The 23,741-nt window shown below is 34.5% G+C and overlaps 1 long non-coding RNA gene across 1 annotated transcript in view; it reads left to right on the top strand.

Moving 5' to 3' along the window:
• LOC147065947 (uncharacterized) overlaps nucleotides 1-23,741 on the top strand; it is a 252,184-nt gene that overhangs the window by 28,535 nt on the left and 199,908 nt on the right. The window contains exon 2 of the long non-coding RNA XR_015071654.1: nucleotides 19,060-19,120. This is a non-coding gene — a long non-coding RNA (uncharacterized LOC147065947). The remainder of the gene's footprint in view (nucleotides 1-19,059; nucleotides 19,121-23,741) is intronic.

The raw sequence follows: 23,741 nt of genomic DNA, 5'->3' as shown, positions 1-23,741 counted from the left end.
TTCTCTCTCCGAATGGCAGCGAGTCCAAAATTTTGTCGCGCCTATAGTTGAAAATTATTTTCCGTTTCACTGATGTATCAACTTAATCAGTATATTAGTTCCATTTCTATGATACAGTATAACCTCGTTTTTACGTGCCCGGAATTCACGTTTTCCCGGCAATTGCGTGTAATTTTTTCAGGCCCGATGTATTTCAGTACATTTAATACCCGCATTTACGTTTTTCTTTCCCGCGATTTACGTCGGAAATATTCAAAATATGCGAGTTACGCGCGCTTCTGAAGAACTGTCTGATGAAGAAGAGGTCAATATATATTCCAACAAATGAAGAAGCAATGAGGTTCACCGAGGGTTTAAAAACCTACTTTACAAACTTTGCTGATATCCAAGATGACACTTTTATATGGTTATATAGTCTTGAAAGAGAATTACATTACAAAAAAAAATGCAACAAACTAATATAAGTACATGATTTTTTCAATAAAAATTTAAATTGAATGTTGTTTTTTAATAAAACGTTATTTTTTTAGAAACAAAAATTTTAATGTTCCTTTTTTCAATACCCCCTTTTACATTTTCCCTCCAATTAGGTTTTTTTTCCAGTCCCTTAAAAAACATAAAATAGGGGTTATACTGTAGTAGGTATTGTATCAAATGATTAAATTACTCTCCGTAGAAAACTGATGTTACCTTATTTTTAAAAATTCCACGCAAATATAATATTAACTAGGCTGTACCTAAATGTATTTATTTATGCTGCCTGCATTGCAAGTATATTACACAGTATTTACCTTAATATTTTTTGTTACCGGTATATAGCAACTTTGTTGTGTGTTGTGTATTGCGTCGATGAGTCGCTGGATGTTCACAATGCATCGATATATTTCGAGTATTACATCGATATTTTTATCATGAGACCTCTTTGCCAACAGGAATGCGTTGACCTTCCCGCATACACTTCGCAGTGTGCACTTCTCCCAACTAACTATTCCATTAAGCAAGACAAGTATTGACTCCGCCTTGCAAATAAACACTTCTCTTATTCTGCTTCGGCCAACTACGCGGATTAAACCATTCGGGAGTCCTACTCCCCTCCCCGCATTAATTGACCATCCTCCCATAATTTTGCCGATTCAATTCGGGAATCTACTGCCATTGATGGCACAGTACGTACTAGAGGTTAGATAAAAATACTGTCACCAGTTTGTGTACTCAAGTCTCGGCATGCTACTGCCCATACTCAGAACGTTTGGCCCAATAAACTTGTTCGAAGTTCAAACGCATGCGATGAGATCATCGCTGCGACTTGCAAGTCGGTACTGTTGGTAGACTTTCAATACTATTGACATTAAATGCGTGCGAGCGAGATAGCATAATACACGTATGTCGAGCCGTGATATACTCAACTGTCATTGGTGTCATTGCTTTCCTTTTCTCCGCAGTTGTAAAGTTGGTATCGTGAAGGACAGAAATGGTGACAAGGTCGTTTTATAGTAATAAAATGGAGTTAGTATTAGTTCCAGTTAAGTATGAGACTGACAAGTATTTACGCGTCTATCTGGTTTCGTCACGTCGAGTTTTTCGATTTTTTAATGTAATAATTAGAATTTATACCTAAACTGAATTCAAATTTTATGCGTGCTTGTGTAAATGGATAATAATTCTATAAATAAATTGTGTAAAAATGGCTTCTTAAAAGCACTGACACAGCTTTGCACGCCAAACGCTCTATATAATATCCCAAATACTAGTAAGTATTTTCGAACAAGTTTCGATATTAAGTATTTTTTTATACTGGTAGTAAGTATAATTAGTCTTCAAAAGCAACCAGTTTTCCTACCTTTTGTTCTAGTATGTACCTACATGAGTTTGACAGATTGTGTTGAATAATGCAAGGTATTAAAAGGCGATGCGATGAAAAACGGCGATATTAGTTTAGCGTCTTGCATGGTAGTAAGAGAAAACATTTCATATTATATATATTATGCTAACCGCAATTAACTTTCTTTTGATTCAATATCACTGATATCAGTATTGATATCGTTTCTTTTGATATGGCATCCCTAGTTGTGTCTAGCGTTCGCCAGCAGGTGATATAATATGCATGCATGAGTCGGCTTGTTACGTAATAATATTATTCAATGTCTGCAGTGTATTGTGGGCGCCGAATATTTGCAAGTGTAATTCGCTCGTCCGGCTAAACCTAAACTAAACCGATGCAAAAGGTTAACCGGGAATGCGTTGTGAAACGTAATTCATAGTCTTGGGGACATACGTTGATTTTTTTCCCCAGGTGGTTGTCGACAATGCCATGTAGTAAACTCTATATTTAATTAGCATTCGTACAGGGGTCGAAGAACAGGGGTAAATTAACCCGGTAAACATGAGGCTTAAAAATACAATAACAATATGTCTCACATATTCCAAAAATCGAGTTTTGAGATAATCGCAAAAAACCAACAGAGCCCTGTATTTTGTAATTAGAAGAAAATTCGATTCAATTCAATTTCCCTTAAATAGTAATGAGTGAGTGAGTCGATTTACATTATTTTTTAAGAATATTTATAATACTCCTAAAGCTGCAGACACACATCACAATATGAGAAATGGATCTACATGATTGATTAGAAAGGCCTTGATTACAGAACTCACATTATGTAACACACAATGTGCAACATGTTTTTTTCACGTATTTTATACGCTTAAAAAATCTGATACTTATCAATGTTTATCAAAAAATGAAACAACATCGATAAATAATACCGACTATGACTATGGTATGTCAGGTTAGGTACTATTAATACCAGGTCAAGTGATAGGTATATCGGCCTAGCCCCGGGCAGAAATGTCTACTGGGTCAAGCAGTTTATTGACCAATAATTATTATATGAAATGGCTTTCAAACCATCTTCCTTTTTAATAAATGTATAAGTATCTTATCTAATAGGCCAATGAAAAGAATACGTCAAAATACTAGTCACAAAATTACACCAATAAAAAGCGAAAGTGTTCTATTAGCGAATTGAAAATCTTATTATGTGCGAATCCTTTTCACATTAGCTCCGCCTTTTCGTGTTACTTAATAAGATATGCTCAATTACATAGCATGAAATTTACCTTCCTATTGAGTAGGCGCGACATGTTTAGCAGGTATTGTGTCATTTGGAACCGGTTACTTATTGATGAGATACTGTGTGAGCATCTTGTATAATTCGCTTTGTTCAGCCATTATAAGGTATTACATTATCGTAAATTCAAAGGATTTATTCTACATATTTACTCACCTGCGCCAAAATGTTTCTTGTACTTATTTATATACCTACGTTTTACTCCATTTAGTGACGAACTATGGAAACCCTTTCTTCATAGAATTTATTTATCTATGTACCTATACATTTCCCGCTATTTGACAGGAACACCTTATTATGGATATCAAATAAATTTATAAATATATTGTATTATCTAATGGGTGCTTTTTCAAGCCCTCTTGATGTTATGAAACATTTATACTTTTATACAATCTTTAAATTTCAGTAGGACAAAATCTGCATCTTGTAATATCTACTTAATACCTATATTTATTGTTAATTGAACCTTTTTTTATTTAATTTAATATACCGACATATTGTTTTATAACCTTAAAATTATGTTTTTAATGAATCCATAACTGACAATAAAACTATCATATTAAATAAAGACAATTTAAACATGCCAAAATGTGTTATAATTATTGCTTACTTACGTTGCTACCAGTAGCATGTGGTGACTTTTGCTTAACACAATCACTGCTGAACTTTTAATTACCACATTTCAATAACACGTCAATTATATCTAATGGCCAAGTACTCCAAACGCGCCAGTCGCGGTGTTAGCACTAAATGAGTTAACTCTAGGAATGCTGTTAAAATACATATACTTTCACCATTTTCTATATATTATTTTGAATGGAATCTCGATGGGCGGCGATCAAGTAGTACAAGGTGAAGTTTGATTTATACCCATGTGTAAGTTGACGATTTATTTTATTTTTTCACATAAATTATTAAAAATGAAAAAGATTGAAAAAAACAATGCTTCGCACTTTTAACAAAGTAATTCCACCATGATCTCATACGTTTTACGGCAGTTTCATATTTGGCTGACTAATTAGATTTATGAAGCGGAAAGGCCATACGTACTCCATGATTATTTGCTTTACTATTTTAAATCTCCCTAATCCATTCGATTAGTCTTTACTATCACAAACAGCAATCTCATATTAAATTCACATTATTATTTATATTATAATATTATTTACTCCATTAAACTTATGTATTTCCAAGATTGAATACAATATTAACAATAAATGTCTTAAATAGTATCTATAAATTATACTAGATTTATTTTTGACCGATTTTATCAATGTTATTTGTGAATATAAAAATTTTATATTAAAAATCGAAAAAAATGCCATTCCCGGGACCAGTCCCGGGATCCCGGGATTGTCAAATTGTAATCCCGAAATCCCGGGATCAGAATTTTGGCTCGGGATTGGATTCCCTAATCACAAAATCACGTGTACAATACCTGTAGACTGTAATATCTTACTAGATTGCATTCATTGTTATAGAAATATAATACACCATTCCAGAAATGACTACAGAACTTTGGCAAAAATCTATATAAATAACCTTTATTGCAATGTAGGTATAATTCAGTTTTAAATAGATACCTACATACAATATTATTTCTAAGATGAGCATATGGCGTTCGGCTACATACTTATACGTATAGAAAAGAAAAAAATCGGTGTGTGTACTTATGTACGCGCGTTAGAAGTTATACTTTGGCGTAACAATACAAAAAATAACAAAACAAAAAATATTATCCTAAACTGTAAAAATATGTATTTTTGTGTATGAAGTATCTAAATAATGTAAATTTACAACATAATATAAATTGTGTTGCATCGGCGCGCGCAACTTCCGTCACACGCTATATGCGTTACATCGGCGTCACACGCTAAAAATACACTGATCTGTTTTCCCAAACGCGCCAAAAGAAGTATAACTTCAAAAACAATAACGACGTCTGCAAATTAACATTACAAAATGATCCTTATTATATTGCAAGTAGCTATTTTTTGTTATTTATCTGTCTGTTACGAAAGAATAACATTTACATGAGACGATTCTGACATACTAAAATGTATGTTGATCAGCTGGTGTAATCTTATTTTTCACAATATACCAACATCGTACATTTAAGTTTTATGCAATATCATTTCATCAATTGCATTTTCACAGTCGTTTTTCATTGACAAAGTAATTCATTATGTCATATTATCATCATTAGATCTCCGTCCCTCTGTCGGTTCGGCGTCAGGTACCACCCCACGTGCCAACGAAGCGCCACTCCATAATGTCGCGTATCTCTTCAGTCTCTTTGCTTCGCGAATCTACTCGCGTGTCGTGTGTGCATGTGGGGACAGAGGAAACGTGGGCTGTTGCTCCGCTGGGTATTCCATCGCAAATGCATTAGTCGCGAACCAGTGATCAATGAAAAACGTTTTTTCATTTCAGTTCAATCATTATATTTTCTCATGATAATTTTTTGCCTAATTCTATTTATAATTAGCTAGGTACATACCTAATTAATTATACAGAAACTTACTTGTTATTAATCACTACCATTATTACTATTTTTTTGCAATTCCATTTGGCACACATTACTTAAGTAAATGAGTGCTGTTTTTTATTCATAGATTTATTTTACTTAGCGTTCAGTGGTGGTAGAATGGTAGAAGATAGAAGGTAGGTGGTGAAGACGCCTGGCGTGTGGCCATTAGATGCTTATACATTCACTGCTGACTCGTTAATTACCATATTTAATTATCATGCTAATTGCTACACGCCAGGCGTGTCTTTAGCATTGACCGAGTTGTGATAATTAACTGGTCAGCAGTGAATGAGTTCAATGCCGTTGATTGCGGCTCGAAACCTGGTGAAGAATTAGACTGTCGTATTGTTTTATTAATATGTATTTGATCCAGAGGATTGACTCGATTTGTCGAGTTTAATGGCTACAAGCTATTCCTAGTCCAACAGCCTATTTTCTTAGCTTTCAAGAGAACAATGCAATTGACCTTTTGTATTAATTTAGTTGTCTGTCTCCTACTACAAAACACCATACATATTTGAATCATATTTTTTGAATATTTGAATCATAGCTCACCAACGATTTGGTAAATTAATTGTGGAGTCCTCGAGTTGTAGAATTTCGTTGATTATATAAGACACGTCTTGCATGTAGACATGACATGTTCAATGCTTTCCATTTCGGCGTGGTTGTAAGCTTTATCACAAAGGTAAATTTTTGTATTTCTTTTTTTTTTACCAAATCATCAATCTATCAAAAAATAAAGTACGTGCTTTGATATTAAAGTATCACTTATTTGAGCGCTGAGTCTGTCGCCGTGAGAGTACTGTTTTATTTTACGATAAACTTAGCGACCCCTGCACAAATTTATGACTGCCTCGTGTCGAGCGATTAAGCAAATGAATGGTTTGCCATTTCTGAGCAGAGCTCGCAGACATTAACGCGATGGGGTAGTGCGGGGCACCCCGCGACACTGTCAACAGACTAGTCGTAAAAATGTATTTTGATTTTTAATGTTGCTCCTTTCGCGACCCTTTATTGAAGTGTTTCCCATTTATTAACTCTCATCAAACGCGTCGTTTGTGAACAGGGTGTTGTTTTAACAACGATGTGAATATTTTCCCTACCATATCTAGATAGGTACTTATCTACTGCAAAAATCTGTACAAGGTTTTTTGACAGCAGGCTTTTAGTCAGGGTAAAACACTCACACTACTACATTATACTTATGTTGAGTATTTATTTTCAATCTCTTCAGTTTATTAATTTATCGATACAATCGGTTCACCGCTAAGCAAGATAGAAACAATTTCGCAACGGTTAGCGTAAATCCGAAAATGTATTGTCATATCAATATATGAGATTTGAATTTTTTTTTGAAGAATCGGTAGGTATTACAGAAACAACATTAAAATTTTAAATGCTTATATGTTATAAGAACCGCATAGAGAAACGACTGTGCATATGTATGTGTTTTTATATCGTGCCACCATACTAGAAGAAGAAGATTGACATAACAATTCCAATAAGGGGTCCATACAGTAATGTGGAATGCAGGTATTTGGGGGGGTCACTGTCCTCAACTATGTGGAAAACGAAAACGAAGCTTTTTATTCGATTAGAATTAGGGAACATAGACATAATGGGAACTGAAATACCTAACAGGTGTGGATTAACAGGCAACCGTTATCGAGTGTGGAAGAATATGGTATTAACTTAATCATGTGTAAAAAATACGTCATTCTAAGCTTGTTCTTCGTTCTAACAACTTACTGCTTTCGGCTTATGCACTGACGCTCATTCAATATTGGTGTATTTGAAGGTTGCAACACACATTATTGCATGTCTATAATGTGTGTTTGATTGTCGTAAGATACTCACAGATTCAAAACCCTGCTTCAAAATGTATAGCCTATCTGAATTCTATTTATTAATCTGTTCTATGGTTTAAATATAAAAAAAACGAGACTACAGAATCACTACCACCTACATTAAACGTCTCAATTGTATGAACCAAGTGATCTATAAAATAACTTAGGCTTACCTAATTTACTCTGTTTCTCTAAAAATATCACCTCTGTGCTGTTTCGTACCTAATTACTAAAGACATAGTGATTTATTTCATACACCAGGGGATGGTAAATATATTCTCCGTGAACTGATACCTACGTAGGTGTAAAGGCTTTTACGATTACGTTTATATTATCCATAATATATCATTGATGTTGTCCTCCGAGACGCTAGTATTTAAAAAAAATATCGTTATCATTATTTATCGAGTCATTAACAATTTTTTTTTATTTATTAAGGAAAACAAACAGTTACATATTGATTACAGAAATTTAAAATATAATAATAAAAAGTTATTGCAACCAGCAAAGTTTCCATATATACATTATAATATAGTTAAGCCTAAAAGATAGAGAGTACGAATAACATAAATATAAATAAATTACATAAGAAGATTACAAAAATGAGGAAGAATAATGAATAATTATATGATATACAAAAGAAAAATAAAAAAGTAACATAAAAAATAAAAGAATATAATATATATTATATGTATAAGTAAATACATTATATATCTATTTATACAAAATTTTGGAGATAGCATGTTTAAATGAAACAGGTGAATCAGGTCAATTATTAAAACTATCGTGTAAAATAACGTGGTAATATAACAGTTATCGAATGATGCATAGTTATAATATTTTCATATAACATGCACATACAGCATCGACATTACAAAATAATGTGACATTTAAAAACGCAGTCATCAATATGCTAACCCGAATAATGTGGTAAATTCTGTTATACAAAAAATAGGTAGGTACCTAAAATTATACAACTATATACATGAATAATATACTAAACAACTATAAGTATTAAAATTGTGATTTTCACGAGACATAGCCATCAGTCTCACGGCCAAACGGATTTGGCCATTTCCACAACTACCCCGGCCTCCTTTCTCGTCGCATATTTCCCATTATTGAAATTACACACCCAGTCAATCGAGACGGGGGAAGCCGGGGCTGCTGGGACGTGGGGCAAAGAGACGCCACTCCGCGTCATAATATATCACCGGCGGGGGAATATGACTGATGAAACCGCCAGCTCGGCTTGGCGTGGTGGAACTCCGGAAGGATTCGACGCTAGTGATCCAGCGCTTAATAAGTATCCTGGTAGCCCCGCGAGAGCAGGCAGATATTATTATCCCCGTCTCGTATGTATCACAATAATTATTGAAAAGCAAAGCAGACGATGAATGCATCGCAGAGTTTACTTTTCATCTTTTTCATCATTGTTTATAGATGTGGCAACATTTAGAACAGTGTTAATTAGGACGTACCTATTTGAAAAATATAACAGTGATAAAATGAATATAATATAACATATTCTATATACGTTACCTATGAATGCAAAAAAAATCCACTAAATCCAGACTCGGACACCCATCATAATATATATACAATATGTATTATGGGTGGCGTGGAGGTAGGCTGTTAAGATTCGACATACATAGTGCACACTACACTTTTTCAAGACACACTACACTACAATTTTCAGATAGTGATGGTTAGTTTAAATTAAATTAAACCCTGTTTAACCCAAACCACAATAGTTCAGATATGCTATGGGCGATCCGTCAAAAACACTGCACACTTTTCCAGTCATACTTATTTGTTTTCGTTAAATTAAGAATACTTACAGATGGTGTTTCGATAGTTTTTTTGCAATTCATCAAGCCCTGCCTAAACACCATAATCGATTAAAAATATTCTTCTATATATAAAATATCTACAATTGTGTATGGTCTAATTGCATAATTTTAGTTATTTTATATAGATAAACCATTTTTTTACTATTATCTAACTAACTTTAATTATTAAACTAACACTATCTCCACATTGTAGTCTTTGTTCAATGAAAACAAATAAGTTTGACTGACAAAGTTGAATGTGCACTATTTATATCGGAACTTAACAGCCTACCTAGACCCTTCGCCACTGATATAATTATTATACAGCACTGTAATTTATTAAAATCTGGACATATTTTTAAATACCTACATTAACCAGCCATTTACAATACCTATATAAGCAATTATCCGGCTCCTTAATACCCATTTTATGCAGTTTTTGCTAGTCGTTAATCCTCTACAATATAGGGTTACCAATTGAAATAGGGGTTGATAGAAATATTCTTAGATACTATTAAAACTTACAAAGTATGCTAATATCCATGGCTAATAATTTTCGTATTCAAATGAATATCGACAATGAGATTTTTCTTATATGTCTCATTTCGCCATAATACGTTTTATTAACAGCCACGGAGCATCTATTTCCATAGTATTTTCTTTCAAATTGAAGTTATCCCCGCATTACGCAGCAGTTGAAATTGAGACTACATTCTTTGGAATTGTTCCTTTAATGACTCGGAAAGGGAGACTGTCTTAAATTCCATAGCCATACTTAGATTCATATCGAGCGGAGCAAGTTGATTTAATCGGGCACTGAGATCATATGGTTTTGTCGCGAAAAATTTAAATTCTTTGCGATGAAAAGTTTGTGTTTCCTTTTTAAAATGAATTTATTTCGCTGAAGTTAAATTATATAATAAATGTAATGTTTATGTATATGTTATTGTTGTATCTTTTATTATCCAGTGTCTTCCCGTCTATAATACTCGTTATCCACATTCAGATGTTCATTGTATACTAGTGTCACTATTTGCAAATCGGTGTTAAATTAATTAATATTCCGTTGAAAAGTCTCTTTGGGGGAAATGCAGTTTTGACAGGGAATCCAATTCCGAGCCAAAATTTTGATCCCGGGATTTCGGGATTACATTTTGACGATCCTGGGATTGGCATTTTTTTCGATTGTTAATATTATTTTTTGTATACTTACACATAACGTTGAATAAAGTCAGTCAAAAATGTCTAGTAGGTATAATTTATATCTACTATTTAAGACATTATATTGTTAATATTATGTTCGTTCAATCTTGGACATACACACGTAGGTTTAATGGAATAAATAATATTGTAACATGAATAATAATGTGGAAGTAAAACAGTTTTATGTATTTATAATAAAATTTAAAAAAAACATTGTATTGACAATAAATACAATAGGTAAGTACATATTATAATAAAACAAAAAAATAAGAAAATTAAACGGTTAAACAATTAAAACACTATAGTGTTACTGAATGGGCAAATTTCAAGGGGACCACATGTTGTGACTAAACCTGTAGACCATTTATATAGATCTCTGTGGGTAAATTTTATGAATCCCTACCTACAGTCAGTGATATTATAATCAAAAAATCTCGTGTGTGTGTATATCTTCATTGACAGATACTTTTTTGGATGCTTATCACTCATATAGTATTATGCCTTCAATCTGCAATACGAATTGATTATGATTGATAAAAAAATCAATCCCGAAAGTTTCGGGATTATGTTTACTAATCCCGGGGTTCATATGTATCGACAATTTTCCGAGATCCCGGAATTGGATTCCCTAGTTTTGACTATATAAATATTGGCGTGATACTTTATTTAGTTAACTGCCAAATTCACGTGGCGTTGGATTATATAGTGATAGTTCTTTATGGTCAATGTTGACGATTAAAGTTTTTTTAATGCTATGGCAAAACTTCGAGACGCAGCCCTGCACGGGCGCCGTAATTTACTAGCTGATAAATCGGGGTTACGGCAAAACCATTTGTTCGCCGGCCGCTATCGGTTTTGAATTGGCAATTTATCGGGCGCGCGGCGTATTTGGCGCCCAGGACCCATCCTCACACTACCCTCGGACTTGCCCCGACTGGTGCAACTCAACCCTGTCTCCCCCGCCGGACGCTGATTAGCGCCTGCACACGTTTCCAGAATTCGTATGTGCATATTATTTGCGTGCAGATTTGGCCAATGGAAATTTAATGTGCATGACACTTTGCCCACAGGAATCTCTGGCATTTAAATTTATCATCAATTCAACGTTGATAATAATTAACCGTCATAAAAGTAAATCAAAACTGTGTCTGGAATTCAGTGGCGAAGGGTGAAGGTAGGCTATTAATATGCGACACAAATAGTGCAAACTAAATTTTGTCAGTCATGTTTATTTGTTTTCATTGAACTAAGACTACAATGTATAGATAGTGTTTGTTACTTTTTAAAATTCAATCAAACCTTGCTTAATCCAAGCCATAGTAGGTACAATATAGTCAAAAATATTCGTTTATCTATAAAATATCTGGCAATTAAATCATACATAACTTATATATTTTATATATATATACTAGATACTTAGTGTTGATTTGGTAGTGTGAGTAAAATTAATATATTTTGAAGCATGGCGGATTATAGCCGCTATCATTATTTTCTCTTTTGCTAATGTCACACGGTGAATGTTCTGATGAACCTTGAGAAACGATTTGATAATTATTCATTTCTTACCCAATCATCTCAGGATAGCCCGTGTTGCATTTTCGCCTATTATAATATTTAATGCCTAAATGACACAGGTTGCCCTTCATGTATTGGGAGTAAAAAATATATTAATTTATGAAATTGACTTTCAGTCTCTACAATGAATTCTTAGAGCCGTTTCAGACAGGATACCAGTATCGCGCTCGTATATAATATCGGAGGTCTTTGTATTCGAATAAAGGGGCCTTTGTATTATGTTTATGAACGCCCCAGATCTAAGGCCCGTTTCAGACGGGACACCGGTGTCGCGCTCGATATAATATAGAAGGCCATTGTATTCGAATAAACGGGCCTTTGTATTATGTTAATGAACGCCCAGAGCTAATGAGTCAACGCATAATTTTGCGTTATAAATTAGAATATAAAACTGGCTGCGGTAATAAAAACAAGTGTATCAGCAGGTTGAGAATGTAGCGGCCGACGGAAAAGAGTATCGGACACCCGTTGATTTATTAGCTTTGGGGCGTTCATAAACATAATAGAAAGGCCCCTTCATTCGAATTCAAAGGACTCCTTATAAAATACGAGCGCGACACCGGTGTCCCGTCTGAAACGGGCCTAATGAGTCAACACATAATTTCGCGTTATAAATTAGATCATAAAACTGGCTGCGGTAATAAAAACATATTTATTTATTTTCATTTATTTATTTATTTGAAAAAGACACGTTGAGTACATAAAAAATTATTAATTCAGGACGTTCACAACATGACATTTAGAATAAAAATTACAAGTTATCAGTTCGGAAAATCAGAAAAAACAAAGTGGAGGAAAAAAGAAAGCAAAAAATATATGTTTATGAATGCCCAGAGCTAATGAGTCAACGCGTGTCCGGTACACTTTTCCGTCGGTCGCTACATTCTCAAGCCTCGTACACTTTTTTTTATTACCGCAGCCAGTTGTATGTTCTAATTTATAACGCAAAATTATGCGTTGACTGATTAGCTCTGGGGCATTCATAAACATAATACAATGGCCTCCTATGTTATATACGAGCGCGACATCGGTGTCCCGTCTGAAACGGGGGGGGGGGGGTTAAGGCGTAATTAATTGCAGCTATTTTCAGAATTCTTTGAGTTATCATGTCCTGCTTTACATTTTAACTTTCTTCAACCTCTTTAGTTTGGGTACACAGTATTTTATCATATTGCTTGAAAAACTTAAAAAATATTGTTTTCCCGCTCATCTTCCTTCTTTCATTTGCTCTACAAATCGTTTTGGATCTTAGCTGCCCTACGAAGAGGTTTTTTAACAGAATTTTTGTTGGTCACTTGCTAAACCTATTAGGTCCATTCGTCTGTGTCTAAACACTCATTGGGATTCGCTACCGTTAATTCATCACGGGTATTCATTTTAATCAATAATTAATATTACTGGAAACTAATCGCCTTTTACATAATATAAGTGCTCCCCAGACGGTGACTTTTAATTAATTTACAAATCCAAAATAAATGTTACTTATAAATCTGTTTTTTTAAGGTTTTTTTTTCTATAATAATTTTAATGTTGTCTTGTATTTCTGCCCGACTTTTATTTGTTGTACTAAAATAAAATTAAAATAAGCACAGATAAAAAGATAAATAAATATCTAACATTATAATATTCACTCTTTCGTCAATTTGATTTTCAAGTGTTGGAATCGCTTGTCAAATCCATTTAAATTACGCCCAACAAATAACTTGACGCGCGACATATCCAAAGGGAAAACTTACTGATTAAATCGTTCGAAAATATCTCAAAAGGATTACCCAGAAGCAGCCTCCCCTCCCGGCATTCGAAGCGACTCGAGCCGCCTTGAACGAAAACAAAGTAACTTTTCGTTAATTTGAAATTTCGCGATAATAAATCGTGGCGCCATAAATTTACATCAAGAAAAAAAATGGAACGGCCTCTCCTATACATACCTTCATTAACTTGGCATATTTCCCAGTCGGCGGGGATCCGGGAAAAACCCATTTTCGCCGAGGCTTTTATTCTAAATGTGAAAATATAGAATTCGTATTAGGGAGAGCGAGGATGTATACCCGCGCGAACTCGGGCCGGGGCTTTCCTCCTTGCCTCTGAGATATCTCACAATTTATTATCGGCTCTTACCGATTTTTTTTTCTACCTGCGTAACCCAAATTGATCCTTGCGTACTCCTAATTTTTACCACGGCCTGGCTCCTTCATTCTTACAAGCAATAAGAATTTGTCTTGTTTTTTTTCTTATCTCATTTGCATACTTATACCTTTTTTACTCGCCAATCGGAAACTTTGTTACATCGTAATAGCGCAAAATATAACTTGGAAAAACTAATAGAAGCTAGTATTTTAGAGGTTTTTTCAAACTAACCCTATAACACTATATTGACGTTAAACCGTAAAACTCAGATAGGTACATCGAGTAGTGCTATTTTAGATGTCATTCATAATCTTCATGTTTTATTCTTCTGTCGTGTTGGTAAGAAAGATGAGTTAAAATTTTTCCATTCCACGTTCCTGGCTTCCAAGGACCAACATATCGATGGCATACTGGACGCAACAAGCAAACAGGTCATCACATTTCCACATTTTCAACAGCACTTCACTTCGTATTATTCTTAATTCCGGTTATTCTGTTTCGAATGAGATTTTGGTTACGATGCGGACACGGTACCCAAATGTATGAGCGTCAAATGGTAACAATTGGTAGTTGAGACTACCACCAGTGGCTGTAGGCTAACCCTGGTGTTCATTGCTAGAATCAAAATGTGGGGTGTCTGGGCATGGGCTAGTAAAGTAAAGAAGTATGCAGTTCGCATCGTTGGTTACCACTAGAGGTGGGAAAATGGTCGATTTTGAAGACTAAGTATACTTACTACCAGTATAAAAAGTACTTAATATCGAAACTTGTTCCAAAATACTTACTAGTATTTGCGATAGTATATAGAGCGTTTTGCGTCACGCGAACTTGTTACCATTTCTGTCCTTCACTATACCAACTTTACAACTGGGGAAAAAGAGAGAGCAATGACAGTTGAGTGTATCACGGCTCGGCATACGTGTATTATGCTACTTCACTCACGCGCATTTAATGGCAATAGTGTTGAAAGTCTACCAACGCCAACTAACGTATGCGTTCGAACAAGATTCTTGGAACAAGTTTATTGGGCCACACGTAATACTGAGTATGGGTAGTTTCATGCTGAGACTTGAGTACACAAACTGGTGACAGTATTTCCAACTCACCTCTAGTTACCACCGGTGACTGTGCTTTATGATTGTGTCTGCTCGTGGCTTCGACTTTTACTTAACTGCGAAGTCCTGCATAAAACACTTTGTCTTCGATTTACACAATGCTACTTAAACAACCCTCGTGGTACAATGTGTAAGGCATCCGAGAGTTCTGGGCTCGATTTCCAGTGAAGTCATAATATTACATTTATAATATTTTTTAAGGCCTGGGTATCTCTGTGATTGTTACTAATCCACTCCCTACTGTCGGGCTTAGTGCCCTGTTCCAGTACTGCTGTGTAGTGATCAAAGAATATGAACATTTCTCTGTAATCTTCATTAAAATCATTAACGTAAATTATAATATTATATATAAATTATATTACATCTCCAATAATTTACGGGAATCTTTTTCTCTTAATTTTATCTCAAAAGTGTACTAATTAGTGTAATTGCTATCTTTATGGCCACTTTATTCATATTGCAATTAACGGGAGCTTTTATCTGTGGAACTCTAACGTAGTAGGCAAGCTTTTGAACTCAAGTATTCGGTAATTCAGGAGTCTTGATTTTTTCTACTTATTTAAGAGGGAGTATACGAGTAATTCTACCTATATTTTACTGAAGATGTTTTTTTATTAATTCAGGTTAATAAACGTGCAGTTTTAAAACGCAGTCATTCCAAATAAAATATAATTGAAAATGAACTAACCAAATAGGTAGTAATTAAATAAAAAATAAATAGTGAAAATAAAATGTGGAAAAAGTTAAACTAGTTTTACGCTCTACCACTAGGTATATACTTAGATCGCTCCAGTAGCTATCGTCGTCCAGTGAGTGAGGTGCTGGCCTTTTATCAGGGCACTGTGGATTCGATTCCTGATGAGGTCACTGTATATTTATTTGATTTTCTCAAAGCCTGAGTTATCGTTTTACTTATATTACTGATTACACTACTATTTCACCAATGAGACTCATGATCTGTTGTAGTGTTAAAAGAATATAAATATCCTATATTTATAGTTTTATGTACATACATTATTTGGTTTGGAACACCTGTTGTAAGTTCTCAATAATTTCAAAGAAGAGTAATGTTTTGTAACCCACGTGTGTAACCCACGGTGGCCGCTTAAGCGTTAGACTATCACGCCGTGGGTCTCAGGTTCGAATCCTGGGTCTGGCAAGTACGCATATTGTTTTTCAATTTGTGTGTGAGTCAGGGTATGGACCTAATAGGTTGAGTAAGTGGCTGACATCCATTTCTCGTAAAAAACAAAAATCTGTTAATACAAAACCTCTACCCATACCCACAGTAGAGGCCCATATTATGATCCTATTAGGATCGGACATGGTCGAAAAAAAAATGTTTTTAAAATATATATTCGGTATTTATATTAAGACGGTACTTCAGTGAAACGGCAAATAATTTGCAACTGTAGGTGCGACGAAATTTTTGACAGGCTGGCAATCGGAGAGCGAAAATCGAGCTGTCACGTCAATTTGTTTTGTGATGGCGACGGGGGAATTAAATCTTAAATCGTGCAAAGATGACTAAAAAACGTTACCCGTTTACTTGAAAAAGAAAACATGTCAATGAATGTAATATTATTATTAGTAATAGAACAATATACATAACATTAAATGGACGCATGTTGACTTTTTATGACAAATTATGTTTTGTTCTGCACGCGTCATTTGCACAATCTTCGCGTCGCGTAGTCACGATCGTTTTAGACCGTGCCCCAGCTGAAGCCTTTATGTTAGCCATAGATTTGTAACGGCATTACCCTAAATTATTCTATTGGAATATTATCTCTTCAGTTTTTTTTTGTTATAGTTTTTCTGAGCTACCAATCAAAAAATCAAGGTACCTACTGCTATAGATAATAAGAATATTGTATTCAATTATATTTATTTATTTATATTCATTACCTTCACATGTGCTTTGCTATACAAGCGAACTAAGTAAGTACAGAATTTTTCGCATTTTTTGTGATTGACAGGCAATTCTAAAATATAATTTAATCGAATTGGTTCGGTGATATTATAATATTAATAAATCAGTCCTCTCTCGCAGCGTTTGAAATTGCCGGCTTATATAATAATATAACGCCTGTTGATTTTGCAGGTGTTTATTTCGGGATTTGATTTCTGTGCGATGAGATGTGCGTAATTATAAGAAAATAACAGGCATGATTAAAATTACGTTTGGCGGGCGGGGTTTTGATATCGGCGGGAGGTACGAAGTGTTTGCCCAAAATCTACATAGAGTGGTCCTAAAACAACACACAAAACGCGGAATTAGCGATTGTATCCGAAAAATGAACACCTAAGGTGTTTTTGATTTTCATCAAATAATAATTCCCCACCGCGGTCTCTAATTTCTTAATGAAAATTTGAGTTCTGTTAATTCTATGGATTTGCCAACAGGTATATCGGAAAGCTCAAGAGTGTTTGTACTACTAGCAAAAGCTTAGCTAAACAATATGAACAATACACATACTTCAATTACTTTATATCTTAAGTATATTTATATCTTATATTCAAGTTACTAATATATCGACGGAAGAAAGATAACAGGATAACAATTATATTATTTATTATACTAGATACATAATGTAAAAACACCTCATTTTGAAAATCCTTAAAATCTTAACGTATCTACTTATTTTACAAATTAGAAAAAAATGGCTAGAACTTTTCACTGTCGGTTAAGTGTTCTTATCCATTGCTCTATCGATTATTGAAAATACATCATTTTGAAAAAAACATGAACAAATGTAACTGAATTAACTATCATGTACCTACCTGAGATTTTTCAAAATTATATTTGTTCAGTATTACATATCGTGTGCTGTCAATAGTTGGTAAGTGTCGAAATCATGTTATGGAATAATTGTAATTTGAAGTTTGACATTCCCTCTAAAATCAGACATACCTAATGCTACTTTCGTTGTGCTTCATGTGCATGTTCTATATCTATAATATATCGGAGTATCATGATTTTTTTCTAGCATGCATACCTACCCACAATCCGTTGTTAACTATAAATACCTAAATTATCGACTTACCAACTTTTGGCAGCCTCACGAATATTCAAATTCAAATTTATTTATTTTAGATATAATGAACATGACAAATTATAAATTCAAAGCGTTCACGACATGACATAAAATAAGTGTTAGCAATTTTGAATTCAGGGTAATGTGAGTAGGTAAATAATAAATAATACAATAATAAAATAAGAAAAATAAGAGTATATGGAAGCATAGGTTGATAGACCCTATTTTAAAAACTTATAAAACAACGTCCACTTAAATTTACCCTCACGTAAGTGGAATATATCAATATCTGAAGCTATTTGGTTAAACATAGTTATTGCCCTCCCAATTGGCATTACTTACTTTCTTTTGTAGCTTGGGAGTACAATGAACGGATGCCCCCGATTCCCAATATAATTATCAGAGACACACAAGCCAATACCACCAAGAATGGCAGAGTTTCCATTTACGCCGCGTACAATTCGAAAAAATATGTAGCTAAATAAAGATACCTTCTAATATTATATAGAACATTAAAACGATTTTTCGGAATATACGGTTATGTACATTAAATCAGATGTTTTTATTCGTTAATTAATAATAAATTTGTTATGTATTTTTTAATATTCATTTATATCTGACTGTAAAATTGAATTAATATATTTCTTTCTTTTTTTTCTAGTAAACTGCAGCCTTCCAACAGACAAAATAGCCACGCAGTAATTCGTTATATTTTCTGAAAAGTAAGTGAAATTTACCTTGTAATCCGGAGACAACACGCATTTTAAACGCAGATACCGACGCATTTAGCAGTTAAGCGATTCCAATTCAATTTGCAATTAACTGAAAATTGGCTTCATCGAAATCTGTTGACAACGCATCATGCACCTATTATAATAATACCTACCTACCTAATAATTGTTATGTTATTACTTCATAATTGGATATTGAAATTCCTGTTATCACTGACTACCCTTATGCCTGCATCAACAGTTATTTTAATTAGAGATATTCCCTTATAGATTTAATTAAATAAGTACATAATTGAGTACATAATACCAAACGACAAATAAATTCTTTTTAATTCAATTTGATTTTAGCACATTTAAGATTTTTTGTGGGTACCTATGTAGTTATACTGCAATTTAAAACGGGTGTTCATGACATAATTATCATTGTGGCAAATAAGTACTTAACTACATAGTGTAAGCTTGTGCCTAATGGTTACTTTCCCTTAGGGCTTAGACGGAAACGAAATTTTAATGTAAATGGGTAAGTTTATTTAAAAGTAAAACGGAAACTACCTCGTAGTAGGTACCTACCTATATTTTTTAGCAGTGAATTTAAAATTAACCTTACAACTACGAATTTTAGGTTAAACCCTGCCGATGGATCATTCATATTTCTAACTTCTCTACTACGTACTGTGTTTATGGTTAAGAATATAGCCAGTTTGGTCAGAAGGTGGGTAGAGAAAGAGGCTTTTTGCGGATTTTAAGAAATACTATTAAATTTAAAGTCAAACTGGAAGCGTCTTGGTCAACGTATCCAAATTAAAGTAGTACATCATTTAACAACCCTTATATATTATGCATTCTTATGGTGGTAACCATGGCCCCCACATCCTGAAGCGGGCCCCTAGGTCAGGATCATTGTCAGGCCCCCCTACCTATCGCTAGGCTCTACAGAAACGTTTCTCAAATGGTATTCCAGGTAAAATTAAGATTATTCAGGAATTTTTGTATTTTTCAATAAATTCATTTGTGTTATGAAGTTTTTAAATATCGACACACAGTATTCAAAATCTGCATCACACAATCACATATTTTAAAATGGTAATATTCTTAAAGTAAAATAGCCCCGCAGGCGACTTTTTTACCATTAGAGCAAATCTGTAATGTGTGTTTATCTCACTTATAATGTAGACGTGCCACGCAGCCCCCCCCCCCAGAACCCGGGCTCCCTGGCTAGAGCCCTGTCACCCCCCCCCTTGTGAGGGCCATGGCGGTAACAATACGTATCTAGTATCTTGTCAAAAATGCCATCCTATACCCCTTTCAATCTCCCAAATTCTATTAAAATTATATATTTTTTCATAGCAAGTTTTTAATTAGCACAAACATTGTGCATGCACGATTAAAAGAAGAAGAAATTGGTACCTACAAAACACCTAATATACGGTAATTATTGCGATTATAATTTTAATTCTTGATCAAAAACCAGTTGGGAACCCCAATCATTGAAAGACACCCCTCAATACCAATTATTATTGACAATGGATGTCTTAACATTTACTTATATTCTTTTTTCATGTTCTAAATCTCTATCACATAATTAAAATAATGCACTTCTTACTGCAGAGTGATACTACGCCGAATCAAAGCCACCAATTTTTCTTTAGCCCTCTTGGCGACTTTGTATCATATTATTTTGCGCACTGGTTGTAAAATATCCCTTGCGAATAGTCAATATGCGGTTCCGGATGCAGGTCTTGGCGACTGTAGAGTGCAGTGCAAACGAACTGCGTGTGATGCTCCGCCGCCCACTTGGCAGGCTTCCGTCTAACCCCTGCCGCCCAAGCAACTACAGGGATAGTGATTTTTATAAGCGTGTTGGTTGACTTAAAAATAATATACCTATTTCATATACCTACATAAGTGTCCCCGGCAATGCAAGTACGACACTAAATATTCTCAGCAACCAAACCCATACCGTACCACACCCGGTCTTCATCGGGTATATCACGAGGACGTATCGTTACGTTACAACATCAAAATATCTTTGTGAACTTTTCTAACAGATTCAGATTTTTTTTATATTAGAGTGTTTTGAACGTAAAACTGCACTGAAGAAATTAGATTATAGCAAGATGGTTGGTACACAATTCGCAGTACATATACCTACTGGTGAAAAGACAGATCAATGTGATGGTATACTCATTTAAATTCTCGCAGTTTACTCATCTCAAAACTGTCAACTCTTTATAAATGCGATGTTTGCTCATTTAAATACTTGCGACTCGATCATCTCAAAGAAAGAAAAACTACATCAATGCGATGTTTGTTCATTTAAATGCAATCACAGTGCTTATAAAATACATAAAATATCACATTATGAAATAAAATCATATCGATGCGGTCTTTGCTCGTTTATTGTGAGAATTTAATATGTAACTCCCGGCTAGAGTTGACTTTCGGGATTTTCCCGACGGGAACTCTCGAGAAATTTTCGAGATTTTCCATCCCGAATCTCGAGAATTGAAATTTTTAACATTTCGGGAAATCCCGGAATTCCTCGAGAATTTTTTCTCGGGATTCGGGATTTCTTTATTATCAAATATTAATAGAAAAAACGATTTTCTATATGAAAAAAGTGGACAGAAAACACAAAACTTTCAAGGACTGATAGGGGCATTTAACACAATTAAGCCAACTTCGACTCAAAATGAACGCAATTTTTGCAACATCAGGGAATTTTGTGTCTCAAAAGCGTACGCGATTGTCAGACGCAGCGATTGACAGTCTGTGTTTTTTGAAATTCTATTTTAATAAGTAATGTTTTGAATTATTTTTGTTTTTCTACTTCTGTTTTGTTTGTCTTCTTACATAAATAAAAAAAATCATATTTTTTTGGAATTTGTCTGTTTTTAGTGATTTTAGGATTTTTAAAGGTTTTTTTAAATTTCCCGATTTCTTGGGAATTCTCGAAAATTCTTTTCCGGAAATCCCGAATCTCGAGAATTCAAAAATTCATCATTTCGGGATATCCCGAATCTCGAGATTGAGATTTTCTCGGGAAATACCCAACTCTACTCACGGCCATATTTTTTTGTAAAAATCGATAAAAACAAACAAGTTGACCACCCCTGCAATATAGTGCATCCCTGCAATGCATAACATTCTTGAATACCCAATGTCTCACGTGTCATCAGGTGTAGCACTACTGCGGTAAGATGTCATCGTCGTTCGCCTTGTGGGGTATCTTTTCGCCCGAGTATGCGAGTGTCGCACTCAACGAGGAACTGATTGAACCTATCACAGGTCGCCACCCTATATTGTAATAGAAGCGTGCATTTATTTAACTGATAATTTCAGTTGGAGAAGACCAACTAGAGAATAAAGCGGGAAATTAGAGTCATTCAAATAATTTAAAGACACCATTCGCGCTAACGTATACGTTATGGAGAGGGGAATCCATTTTGGAAAATAAATTATCCGTAATATAATAATTTATTATAATTTTTCCACTCTTCCTAAGCTACCACCGTGAACCCTCGCTCTTTCCCGCGTACAGTTCCTATCCCCAGACACTGCGCGTTTTGATTTTAGCGATGAACATCATTCTATCTATTTGGTCTGCATCTATAACCGCACCCAAAAGTGGTTGTCATGAGAGTCATAATTATTATTACGACCATTAGTATACGTTTGTACCGTCCGCGCTGCGTTATGCCGTCTTTTAGATCCCGCATGGCAATATTAATTGAAAATCACCGATGTAATCACCTAAATATGTTAACTAATAAATAATTAACTATTTCTTTTATTCAACGAATAATTCACAAGATTTAAGAATGCTGATGAGCAGGTATTAAAAGGCCAATAGTTAAAATTTGTCGCAATTAGTATGTCACCCCGTAGCGTAGTGGATAATGCGCGGACGAGCGCAAACCCAAGAGATGCAGGTTCGATTCCTTTCGGGTGTCTTACTTTTTCAAAAAGATTTTTTCTATTGGTTATAATATATTATTTTCTCAGACGTGTTTTTCAAAATTATGTAAGTATGTTAAATATATTGTGTTTTTTTTTCAATTCTTGGAACATTCGGTCCTCAACGATAATACTCCCCCCCCCTCCCTTTTACCACATTAAGTGCATGCATGAAAAATTAACCTACTTGAACAGTGCCCTGCACGCAGCCACTATGGTTTTGAAATCCGCGCCAGCACCATTTTTTTGTCGTATGTACGTAGTAGGTAGATGTTTATAAAAATCAGACATTTTAATGTGATACTCTGTGTTACGATTATTATGAAAGTAGGTAGGTACGTCTGCCAATCTTTCATAGTGTGGTGCATAAGTCACTGCCCTTTCATCAAGATTCTCCGGGCTTGATTCATTGAGATCACAATATATTTGTGGGATTTTCTGAAAGTGTAGGTATTTGGTTATTTAAGTTTTTTAAATAATTTTACAGAGGCTTTGACTGCGACTCGCTGTCATATCGCCTCTTCTCTTCTAGAAGGGGATCGCCGATCAGGTGCTCACTCCAATTCTGTTAAAGAACTTTACAATTTTGCCAAGCTCTTCCGTCTTACCCACCGCCAGGGCACCTTTCAATTCGTCGACATTCTCAAAGTTATCC

This window comes from Rhyacophila brunnea, unplaced genomic scaffold (genome assembly GCF_057557595.1).
Source record: "Rhyacophila brunnea isolate RB1 unplaced genomic scaffold, BYU_Rbru_1.0 scaffold_5, whole genome shotgun sequence".
NCBI classification, from domain to species: Eukaryota; Metazoa; Arthropoda; class Insecta; order Trichoptera; family Rhyacophilidae; genus Rhyacophila; species Rhyacophila brunnea.
This window is presented reverse-complemented; position numbering and strand designations above follow the sequence as displayed.